The sequence below is a fragment of the Cydia strobilella genome, chromosome Z (genome assembly GCF_947568885.1).
Source record: "Cydia strobilella chromosome Z, ilCydStro3.1, whole genome shotgun sequence".
Lineage (NCBI taxonomy): Eukaryota > Metazoa > Arthropoda > Insecta > Lepidoptera > Tortricidae > Cydia > Cydia strobilella.
The window spans coordinates 11,692,950-11,705,721 of NC_086068.1; the positions used below are offsets into that span (position 1 = coordinate 11,692,950).

At 36.7% G+C, this 12,772-nt stretch overlaps 1 protein-coding gene across 1 annotated transcript in view; it reads left to right on the forward strand.

Annotated features, from left to right (window-relative positions):
- LOC134754175 (uncharacterized) overlaps positions 1-12,772 on the forward strand; it is an 84,281-nt gene that overhangs the window by 45,452 nt on the left and 26,057 nt on the right. The gene's annotated exons all lie outside the window — the stretch shown is intronic.

Below are 12,772 nucleotides of genomic sequence, written 5' to 3' on the forward strand. Positions count from 1 at the left end.
CGCCAATTATAGTTCTTGGGTTCTATCGTTTTAATGTTCAATAAAACTTGTTTAATTTATTAGATTACACGTTTTTTAATTAACTAAATTACAAAATGGTCCCGACAATTGATTAGCGTACAAATTGTCCCGACAATGAATGCGAATGCAAACGAGTGAACACGACCGAAACGAGGTACGTGTGTTCTATCCGATTTTAGGAATAGCACTAACTCATGAGCGCGCGGGTTACACTGGGCTATGCGCCCACACATTACACTGCACTTAATACGCATACATAACAAGCCTGTATGTGTTAATAGCTCCTGATGTAATAAATAGTATGAAACCTTCTTCGACCTTATTGATTCTCTTTATTATTTATGACATTAGTAAGATTCTTACTTTTGACAAATGTCATCATGGCCGCACATTTTCGAACAAGTTGTCAAAAACACTGCCAATGATTAATACAGTATGTTTCTTTTTGTTGATCATTGGAATTAATTTTTGTTAAAAAAAAATTTTTTTTTTTTCGTTCTAATTTATAAAATATTAACGTTAAAGCATACCTGAGAAGTAACCCTACGTGGGATTTCAGGGTTTGTCCAATGGCTAAGGTCATCCTGTATATATAGATATATATATATATGTATATATATTAAACATGTCGGAACTTGTAATTTAGCGCATTTAGCTTTAACTGACATATTTTTCTTTTCTTTTTTCAGAATTCAGCCGTACCTAATGAACAATTTGATGATAAAACATTAATAGGATTCGCGCAGATATCGATAGTTGATTAGGATTTGTACAACAGGTTTTTAGTCGTCGTAAATGCGCTAGTAGGAATTTCAAAATATATACTTTAGTTTAGCTACGTAAAGGCGAGGTCATTTACATCGGAGCAAGAATCAATTCAAAAACATCCAGACGAGTATTTTATGTCTCTATCAGTCATGTATTTATAATAGATAGATATGCCATTCTCAGGAAAAGTATACACCACTGTTATTTGTTTATAACACGCAAAAAGTTGCGATTAAAAGTTGTACTGATTCACAAGGCCTTTTTGTCCAACTTGTTTGCTCATTTATTTGTTACGCTTGCTTCGGTGCCAGTGATCTTGACTGCTGTGTATTTGTTTAAAAATAATGGTGCTAAGGGTTTGGAGGACGTAAATGCCTCGCGGTCTTTGTATAGTGTACGTGTGATAGGGTATAGATTAAATATTTAAAAGTTCCAATCATGTATTATAATTTAGTAAGTATTATTAAATTATTTATATGACAAACACCAACGTCTTGGTATTTAGCCAAAGATAAGAAAATAGTCGCCTAGAAGTTGAAAGTTAAATTACAAAAAGCCTTATTGGTTGCGCTGGTTGCCTTATAATATATTATGTAATAGAAGGCATACATTTGTGAAGTCAGATAAGCAGCGTCGACTTAGAGCGGTTTCACATTGTCCGATTCCGATATCGGATGTCGGAAGGAAGTAAAATGTAAGATGTATGTGTTTGTCTGTATTTATTTATGCATTTAATAAATTATTATTACTATAAAACGATAAATAACGCAAAAAAGGCGGACTTAATGCCAATGGCACTCTCCTTCAGCTGTTTTTGTCATAGGCGCCTTCCGACATCCGATATCGGAAAGGTGCTTCCGATAAATTCAGCCGTGTGCGTATGTGTAGGCATAATGCTTGTTGTAGTGTGCGAGACCGCTAACCGCGGCATGATTACGCGGATGTCGGATCCTACATCCGATATCGGATCGGACAATGTGAAAACGCTCTTACAGCCCGGCAACGGCTTTCGGCTTAGCAGAATTCTTACATGACGCTTTCCAAGTAGCCCAGCCTGCTTAACCAAGGTGACGATCGCTATCGCTACGACAACGAAACGCTTTGTGTCTCTATCACTCTTCCATATTAGTGCGACAGTGATAGTTGCGTTTCGATCGCTACGGAGCGTAAGCGATTGGCGTCGGTGGTGTCGAAGCTTTGGATCTCTGCGGACGTGAATTTCCTTAAGGCTCCCCGGCAAACTCGGTTCTCCATACAAACGTACTTCCGTAAACTTTGTACTTACAATAGGATATCTATGTCTGTAATTAGTTTATGTAGCTTCAGACACCATAGTTAAATAAATACAGCGAATTTAAGTTTTTCATACAAAACTTGTTTTTGCTATATTTCGTTTGTTTTATAAACTGGAGCTATATAAACTAATTACAGACCTAGATATACCTCATGACATTGTATGTGCAAAGTTTCGTTACAATCCAAAACGTAGTTTTAAAATGAGAGCGGAACTGGGAAGGTGAAATTCGGCCGGGGACTCTTAACTCAATTTTATATCCAAGAGACTTAAATAACAGGTCGACAAGTCAAACAATGTGGCCAGCTGCAGCAAAATAGTGTTGTCAAGTTATCATTTACCAGTTTCACAAAGTAAAAACATCGGGTTAAGTATCTCGTGTGTAATAAGCCTTGCTGATCGCCATAATTGGATGAAGAAACTCCATTTGATTAACATGATTACACTATGTTCTTTTACACTTGTTAAGTTTTAGTAATTATTCTGATATGCTGTGCTGAAAGTCGCAGTCAAATGCCTGTTAGCATCAGATTAAAATAAATATAGTGTATGAACGACTAGAACTTTTTATCCGTGCATATAGATTACTGGTATCTGTTGACTTTCCTACCTAGATTTATAATATATACGCTGCATATCGTATATTTCATTACTATTCTTATAATACCGATGTAATTTTTAATACCTCATTCGTTTTTGAAACTCAATCGAATATAAAAACCAGTGTAAAGCTGTTTAGACTAGCAAGAACTTGCATGCAATTCTCATTACATTGCGGTATCTGATCAAACCTTTGAATGCATATTACCTCAGTAGTCGGCAATGTAACGTAAATTGCATGCAAGTTCTTGCTAGTCTAAACCTCGCTTAAGGCTTAGAACGCGCTGCGATTAATTTCTTGCGGTTTCAGTCTTGCAAGTTCGTGCGCATTGAAGCATGCCGTTCTGAAACCGCAAGAAATAATTATATCGCAGTGCGTTCTAAGCCCAACTCCGCTATCAGAAATTAACCCTTAAATGCATAATGATGTATATATGCATCGTATATTTGATGGTCCGTGGCTCAATATGCAGCTATCCAAAATCACATTTATTACTTTTATACAGCATGACACATCTATTTCAATTTATTAAAAAGTTATACAAAAAATCATGCATTTAAGGGTTAAGAAGTAAGTCGTTCCTTATGGTGGTGGTCTAATATATAGGTATACAGATGTAGTGAAGGGTAGAAGAAGCGCTGGTGGCCTAGCGGTAAGAGCGTGCGACTTTCAATCCGGAGGTCGCGGGTTCCAACCCCGGCTCGTACCAATGAGTTTTTCGGAACTTATGTACGAAATATCATTTGATATTTACCAGTCGCTTTTCGGTGAAGGAAAACATCGTGAGGAAACCGGACTGATCCTAACAAGGCCTAGTTCCCCCTCTGGGTTGAAAGGTCAGATGGCAGTCGCTTTCGTAAAAACTAGTTCCTACGTCGATTCTTAGGATTAGTCGTCAAGCGGACCCCAGGCTCCCAGGAGCCGTGGTAAAATGCCGGGATAACGCGAGGAAGAAGAAGAAGGGGTAGTGAACAATCTTTTTCCATCGTATTTTCTCGGAAACGTTCCTATTTGTCATGCTACTTCAATCAACTTCAGTACTTTTTGTACTGAAATAGCATAAAACGTTCGTGCGTTTCCGTGAAAATACGATTGTAAAGGATTATTCACTACATTTCTACAAATGTATACCTACACTGAGCCTGTACACTGTACACTGTGCCTGTTTTTGATATTCAGCCACAGTCACAGTGAATTGACAGCTATTTGAAAATTGTTTTTATTTTACTTGTTAATATATGTAAAAATACGAATTTAAGGAGCCACGTAAACAAAAGTATGTAACTCCAATTCATAAAAAGTATAAGTATACGATAACGTGGTAATGTCATGAAATACACACCCAAAACTGTCTTCTCTTTTTAATAATAAGTTTTAATTATTATGTATTATAATTTATTTCAGGCAATGTTAGGTAGTATAAAAGTTCAAAAAGATTTATAGTTTACATAAGTTTATAATGAAAATTTTACGTTTTCTTTCTAATTCGGTAGGAATTAAAAACAGGGATATATATTTTATAAGGAAGCATCATTAGGTAACCGATATGCAGATGTAGTGCATCATTATTTTCTATCGTATTTTCACGGAAACGTACGAACGTGTCTTGCTATTTCAGTCAGTCTCGGTCTCAAAAAGTACTGAGGTGGACTGAAGAAGTAGCATGACAAATACGAACGTTTCCGAGAAAATACGATGGAAAACAATTATGCACTACATATGTACACATAAACACTAGTGACAGCGCCAAGTGGACCGTCAGCCATTAACAATAAAATAGGAAAGCCTTTGCAGCAAACCCAAGGAAATCAGTGGGATATATATATATATATACTACCGCACAAGGCCAGCTTAGCTTTAACTCATAGAAATATCGGTAGGAAAAACAAGTCTATTATAGACTAAAAACCTATAGATTCGTTAGAAATGTTTCTGCATTGTGACCGGGCCAGGTACACCGTGATATTTTTGTTGACACATATAGTTTACACTAAGCAAGCTTAAATGCATATGCATATTTTATGTGTTTGCTATGAAACTTTAATTCAGACACTGCGTTAACACTAACCGGCGTGGACTGTAATGTGAGACAAACAGACAATGTATAATTAACACCCTCATGTCAATTTAAATTTCGAAACAATTTCTTTGAAAGGTTAAAAGATGGTCCTGTCAGGTTGTATTTACTCCAAAATTTGTTGACAAAGGCGTACCCTTGGGTCGGTGATGACGAGGATGAGGACCGCCGGCTAGTTTACCAGAAATGCCTTACCACGACTGCCTTAGCAGTGTCAAAGTGACATATTCGCCAACGTCTGCGTAATTTACTTTCTATACATCTCGCTCGCACTACACTAATATGCCGGTACAAGTGAGATGCATAGAAAGTAAGTTACCTACGCACACGCTAGCGAATATGTCAGTGTCAAACTGATGGTAGCCGTACTGGTATTCGTAATCGGTCCACATGGCCTGCATAAGTTGCGCAGATCTGACGTGACGTGATGCTAAAATGTCACACGTGCCACTATGAACAAACGGTTGTATGATGCTAATTGCAACAAAACTATTTATATTGATGGTAACTTTTGTACGCCAGTCTTTAATAAAACCGACGGTAAATTTCTGTTTTGTTAAGTGACGGTATTTTCGTCTGTCCCTCACTGTGATAGCCCGGACACCCAGATTCGATCCATACCATGCTACATCACTCGATCTGCAAGGGGAGGCGAAAGCACGAGCTCTTGAGCTTATCGCTCTAGTGAGGGTTTTATTGTGCGGAAACTGCGGAAACAGAAAAACTAATTAAAATCCTTTTAACCCTCATTAATCGCGGTAGTACGCTGATTGCTGTCACAGTACATAACGCTTCGCTCGTCTCGTAGTTTTTTTTTCGCTCATCGCAAAGGCAAAACTCATTAGGTCAGCGCGACGCTGAACACGATGCAACCGGATCACTTTCTATTCGAGGGATTATCTTGCCCAGTGCCCTGTTTATCAAAAGCTTGTAGCTTGTAATACAAGTGGTAGTCCCTTTCTAGCAAAAGCTGTCAAAAAGTGAGTACCGCTTGTATTACAAGCTACAAGCTTTTGATAAACAGGGCACAGGTCTTACAAAAGACTGCGTTTACCCATCTAAGTTTTATACAAGTCATTAGTTAGATATTAAACAGGAATAGTTTGTGTTAACATGGTATATAGTGTAGTTAAATATGTATAAATGAATCTAGTCTGCTTTTAGCAGTGACGATTTATATATATTTGATTTGATTAGTGTCAGTGCAAAAAAGCCCGCTAGGGAAAACTACCAATCACACTTCCACGATGACTCAACAAATGTTAGTTAAAATTAATTTGCAATGGCAGATGATTATTTTATTAACATAGTCAGCAATATTTAATTGGATCTGGTTTTCTTTATACAGGGTGGCAAAAAATAAGTGCATTCCCGTTGCCAGGGAGGCTTTGGCATTATACTGAGCAACTTTTACCCTCCAATAGAAAATGGACCAGCCAAAATGTATGAAACAGGCAAATTTTTTTGCGATTTCGGGTTTGTTCCCATATTAAGTTGCTCATTATACCTACCCTACTTACATGACAAATATTTGTCACACATTTGTAAACCTCACCAAGCTACGAGGATAGTTGATAAATTAGCACTTTTACTGTCCCTCGCTTTCAACAATGACATGGGTCTATACGTCCGTGCATTATATGTGATGCACAGACAGAAGTTTATGTGGCAAAATAAAGTGATTGACAAAATGAAATATCGACATGTCGGTTATCGAATTTATTACATGTAAATAAGAAGCTAGTTATTGCGATACACAACACGTTCGACATCTTCTTCTCTTTTGATATATTGGTAGTTTTCTATTCTTTTGGCACGGTATACTACATGTTTACGTTTTAATTTTTAAGTACTAAATATTATGTAATAAAGAAATTATGTACCGCTTTGTAATTGATTTGCATTCTTGAAATTTCTCGGTAACTTACCTACAGGAAGTAGAAGTTACATATTTTAAATATTAATCTATTACTTATCGATAACAGATTTATCGATGTTTTATTTTCTCAAACAACGAGTGTGCCACAAAAACTTCTATGTCTGGACTGATGCATAAGGTTACAGAGCTATCCATTCCTGACGTCACGTAGACGTGACAGAGTTAATTGGACGGGAATACATGTAATGCACGGACAGTAACAGTGTTAGTTGAGTAGTTTCGTGAATATTCGTGCGAGCTGAGAATAATTATATCTTGTTTTAACCTGTTTTTTATATAAAAGCAGAATTTTTATATGACCTGTAAAGTTTCCGTCTCGCGCACTTGGAGAAATAAGCCTCAGGCAGGCCTATACCTAAGAGATGTGTATGTAGTAACTAAACAAGCCTAAATCTGAAAATATATAGGGATTTAGGGATGTAACTTGGTGATTGATTAATAGTTGTTACTTGTTAATAGAAACACCAGCCGCATTGGAAGTGATAAAATTAAAAACCACGAAACTACAATATCGTGCTGATCAACATTTATAGTGTTTAAGTTAGTTATATCTCTGCCCATTGTAGGCAGATGTACTCACAGTTCGTAAACTCGTACACTAAACTTCTTTTCGATACATTTGTCATATTATTCGATTTTATTGGTTGTTAATTATTCTACAGATAAAGCGAATGCGAGAAAATTTGTTAAAATATACGACCCAGCCTGGCGTCAGGATAGCGGCGGGTGTTCATATTTGTTTCTTAATAACTTTTGTATAAATACCACCCAACCAATTTGCTCGCATTTAGCTTCAACATGTGTAATTATAAAATTTATAAAACTGTGAGATCCAAAAAGCGTTATTAGAAGCAGAGTAATAATGAAAAAAAAAATCTCCTTTTACGCATATAAGATATGTACCAGTGTGCATTCCATTTCACGTACTGTATGATTACCTACTTCTCAGAAAGTCAATTTTACATACGTAATGTAGTTAAGTTTATTGTATAATTAGTTAACAGATCTATCTTTATTAATAATTTTATTATGCCACAGTTTAAGCATAGCCCACTTTTGTACTGCTTTTTTGCTAGATCCGCTTATTTTGTGGTGCCCTTTCATTTAATCTCAAATACAGGTTTGTGAAACAAAATGAATACACTTGTTTTTTTTTTCAATCTTGAAGCGAAGAGAACATTTTAATGTGACAACTTTTGAACTTTGGTAAGGCGGGATTCCGCCAGTTTGCAGCACAAGCATTTTTGTACTGATTATGCTTGTGCCGCACAGAGCCGCACACTAGGGAATAGGGATGTTGACATGAATCGCGAATATATAACATGTTATAGTTATGTTTAGACCATATCAGGGAATATTAGAATGCTGAAAATCATATTTTGTAAGTGTAAATATGCGTAACATATTAATTAAAAATAATCAAAAATATTTAAGATAATTATGCCCAGTATCACGTGACTGCAAACGCCAATCGGAGCGCGTTACGTCACGTTGTGAGAAACACCCACAGACAAGTTTTCAAACCTGACCGTAATACATACGTCACCACCAAAGAGTTTGGATTATGTTTGGATGTTCAAAAACAGTATTTATTTATTTATTAGACATTCGTCATAGACATCGTTGGCTATCGGAAACAGAAAAAAAAAGTTAAACCGGCGTCCGCTATTTGCACTCAAAATTTTGTTGTATCAAAATTATTCATCTTAATTTGTAACCATAAGTGTTTTATATGAAATCAGTTATTGTGATTAATTTTTGCAAAAAGACTAAAGAACAGCTGTCAGTCATTGAAGTGACAAGTGACATTTGACATTTCGAACTATGGAAAAGACCACCATCTACACTAGCGCCCCTAGCGGCGAATTCATACGCGTTAGCCCTCATTTATTTATTATCGCTGAACGTAATATGTAGTACCGACCGAATTAATAATATCATTCAAGTTCAAGGCAATATTCGTAACTGTAAGTGTAACACTCATGTAACTAAAATGTATTTAAAAAACCGGCCAAGTGCGAGTCGGACTCGCGCACCGAGGGTTCTACTTTTTAGTATTTGTTGTTATAGAGGCCACAGAAATACATCATCTGTGAAAATTTCAATTGTCTAGCTATCATGATTCATGAGATACAGCCTGGTGACAGACAGACAGACGGACAGCGGAGTCTTAGTAATAGGGTCCCGTTTTTACCCTTTAGGTACACGGACCCTAAAAACGTCGTTCATGGCCAATGACCTTTTATTAATAATAGACGCGTGACGTTCATAGTTGACAAAACTAAGATGCAGGCAATATTTAGTAGATGATTGTGACAATCTTGACACATTGGCGTCAGCCGTACGACTTACCAAAGATAGATAGAACTCCGTAATAGATGGATACAGTCTAAGGAAAAAACGTGCCTCGAAAATCAAGAAAATTTGATTCTCGTTCAGAGGGCGCTACTAGTTTTGGCCTACTGTCGTATAGATGGCGCTGACGGTTTCGTTTGTTATTTAACAATTTTAAAGCATATCAGTGAAAGAACATGGGTCAAAATCATAAAAATAATTAATGCAAATAAAAAAATCATTTATCTATATTTAAATACATTTTATCGTATTTTTATAAATCTTCATTTTTAGTTTTAAAGTGTGTCGACAGATGGCAGTGAATTTACTGGGGTTACAAAATATACTATGACCATGACAGTACCGCTCTAGTATAAGTTACTCTATGGACTTACTCAATATAGGTTCCGCAACCTATATTTGATGGCTCACAATCAAGCGCCTGGTGCCATATCTATCTCCCTTTATTTACATCAATGTTCAGGGCTCATAAAAGACATCTCGGGACTCGTAAGTATTGTTTGTACGTAATAGATCTCACACTTCTATCTACTCTAGTGTCTTGATTGTTGTTTTTTTACACATAGGCACTTCACAACACCTGTAAAACTTGTTATTCATTATTTTAGCTTATATATGTACTTAATATCTTTTAGAAAGAGAGGGTAATTAAATACATTTTTGATCTACGACGCTAAAACTGTCAGTTTCACAGCAGTTTGTTTATTTACCACATCGTGACGTCGTCAATATCACGTGCCAGCTTGGAGCGTTTATGCGCGAAATTTAAACACTAAACTAATTAAATTCGATTTTTTATTTAAATATAATGAATAAAAAATTTTATATATATTTTTTTAATAATTACGTGTATATCTATAAAATGAAAACAGTTCTAAAAAATTGTCATCATCCCTGTTATGTCGATTCATTACCCAGACAGGCACTACAGGAACATTTCATACAAGATACAAGACGTTCCATACGGTTGCAAATCTATACACTCCTGGTAAAGCGTTAAGGGGCCCACTGATTACCAGTCCGCCGGACGAAATCGGCCTGTCAGTTGTTCGGAACTGTAAATTTTTTGTTCTAACTGTCAGGCCAATATCGTCCGGCGGACTGATAATCAGTGGGCCCATTTAAAGCTAGATCAATGAAACTCAATATTATTATATTCCACGACTACCTATATATCTTATCCTGTGAATTTTATGAGTGAGTATTTGAGAAAAGAGGTAGGTTAGTGCCCCGCTTTTTTTTTATTGTCTTGGCGGCCCCAGTATCGTACGCTACAGGATTTCATTCCTCGTAACTTTCAATGAATAAGTACTTTCTGTATTTGTGTGATAATATAGTAGCATATGTAACAACGACAGCGGTGGTGGCCGAGTGGATTTGACGCCCGACTTTCAAATCCGGGTTCAAATCCTGGTTCGTAACAATGAGTTTTTCTGGCCGGTTTTTTTATGTTTGTTCTACTAACAAATTTTTTTCTACATATAGAAATGTCTTTTTGTCAAGCTATTGGAGAATGCTGTAGTCTGATCTGCTACTTTAGATGCTGACTGTACCTGTTCAAAGATCAGGGGCCCGTTTATCAAAAGCTTGTAATACAAGTGGAAGTCTCTTTCTAACAAAAGCTGTCAAAAAGTGACATCCGCTTGTATTACAAGCTTTTAAGAAACGGGCCCCAGAGAGACTAATAAAACTAGAAACAGAACATTAACTCACGCAATTTAATTAAAAACAAGTGACAATTTTGTTAGGACACGCACATGTTACACGCCACTATCTTGAGACATTCAGCGCAGAGGATGCACGGACTCCACACTATAATCGCCACGAAGAACAGCAAAAGATCGGACACTTGCCTCCAAGTATTCAGCAGTTGCAAACAGTACGGATAGCACACTGGACACATATAATACACCCACAAACAAGGTTTTGTTCTTAACGACATTAAGTAGAAATCGCATGCATATTGACCTTTTTGCTCTTCGGCGAGTTTTTTATTACGATAGTATCTCTCTCTAATTCTTCTAGTAATCCTTCTATAACCACGTCTGGTTGTTGCTAAAGTTTTCTTTGCTTTATCCTCCAATTCAGTTTTCTGCCCCTCTTTTCCTTTTTCTTTATCGTCCCCGTTCTTGTGCTTTCTTTTTCCTAAAAACAATAATTGTTATACCTAAGTTGTGTTACTTTTATAATAAATGGACGCCTTGCATAAGAAAGTTTTACAAAATTGTCTCATTTGGTGGAAATACACTGTATTTTTTTTAATACTACGTCGGCGGCAAACAAGCATACGGCCCGCCTGATGTTAGCCTATGTACGCCTGCAACTCCAGAGGAAGTTACATAATATAGTTAGGGGCCATGGCCAACCAGTTTATCTCTTTCTCTCATCTCTCTGCCTCTATCCTACGAAATCTAGAAGAGCGCCGTCTACAACTTTTCACCTTATGCAATTTTTTTGTATTACCTACTTGTAATAAGAACGATTAAAGCCGCAACTTATTAACCCATATCCAGGCCGAATCAATTTTGATGATGCTTAATGGAAAATTTGTGCCATTTTCAACCAAAAGGGTTCTTATTGTCGCTTGTCAGTAAGGCGCTATTTCCATATAGCTTCAATTAGAAATCAACATTATCAACAAGGGACAATGTGGTACCTTTTAGTTGAAAACGTCACATTTGAAGGTTTTCTCACAAAATCCAAATACATATATTCTAAAACTAGCTTCCACCCGCGACTTCGTCTGTGTGGAATTATGACATAAAACTATCATAATACATATATCCTTCCCTTCCTTCCTCGAACTATCTCAATACTAATTTCATCTTAATCGGCTAAGCGCCCCTTGCACCATCCGGTTAACCGGTTAAACCTGGAGTTAGGTACTATGGTTACCAGTACAATATGACACTGGGTTAACGGTTTAACCGGTTAACCCCGGGTTAGTGGGATGGTGCAAGTGATGGCGCTTAGCGGTTTAAGCGTTAAGAGGTAGGTAACAGACAGCAGAGTTAACTGCTTTTGCATGTATAATATTAGAACGAGTAGTTAAGTATTGGTTCTTTTGAAAACAACAATGTGACTTGCGAAAGTCCAATTTAATTTGAACCGGAACGCTTAATTGCTTCTATTACTTAATTTCTTTAAACAAAGTAACGGAGTCAAAAATTGTGTTCCAAGCATTTATTTCCCTTCACATTCTTATTGCTTGGCCTATTTATTGAAACGAGTAAAATTACGAAAACCGTTATATTTTATTAGGTAACAGTCTGATAATATCGATAAAAAACGTCGCTATCTTGGTTGTACAACTTGCCAATAGCTGCACCCAAAATTCCGGGCCCTACGTAACTTATCAAGTCGTGGCGTGTGGGGCACGAAATGTAGGTACAGTCAAGGGCAGTATATTGGTGATTGAAAATTGTTGCTGCTTTAACCGTTGAACGTTATAAAAAAAATGAAAACAATTCGAGGTGTACAGAGGAAGAGAAGAAAAAAAAACACTTTACTGTAAAACTTCATGGGCACTTAGTTTCATGTTTTCTACCGTATGGGACAGGATTTAAAAAAAAATACTAATAATTTTACCCATACAAAGGCGCGAGTAGGTAACCTTTTTTCAGTAGAGACATATTATGAATGACCCAACACCACACACATGAGTATGCCGTTTAGCAAAAATGTGTCAACCCACATTAATTTTGCAACAAAATGACA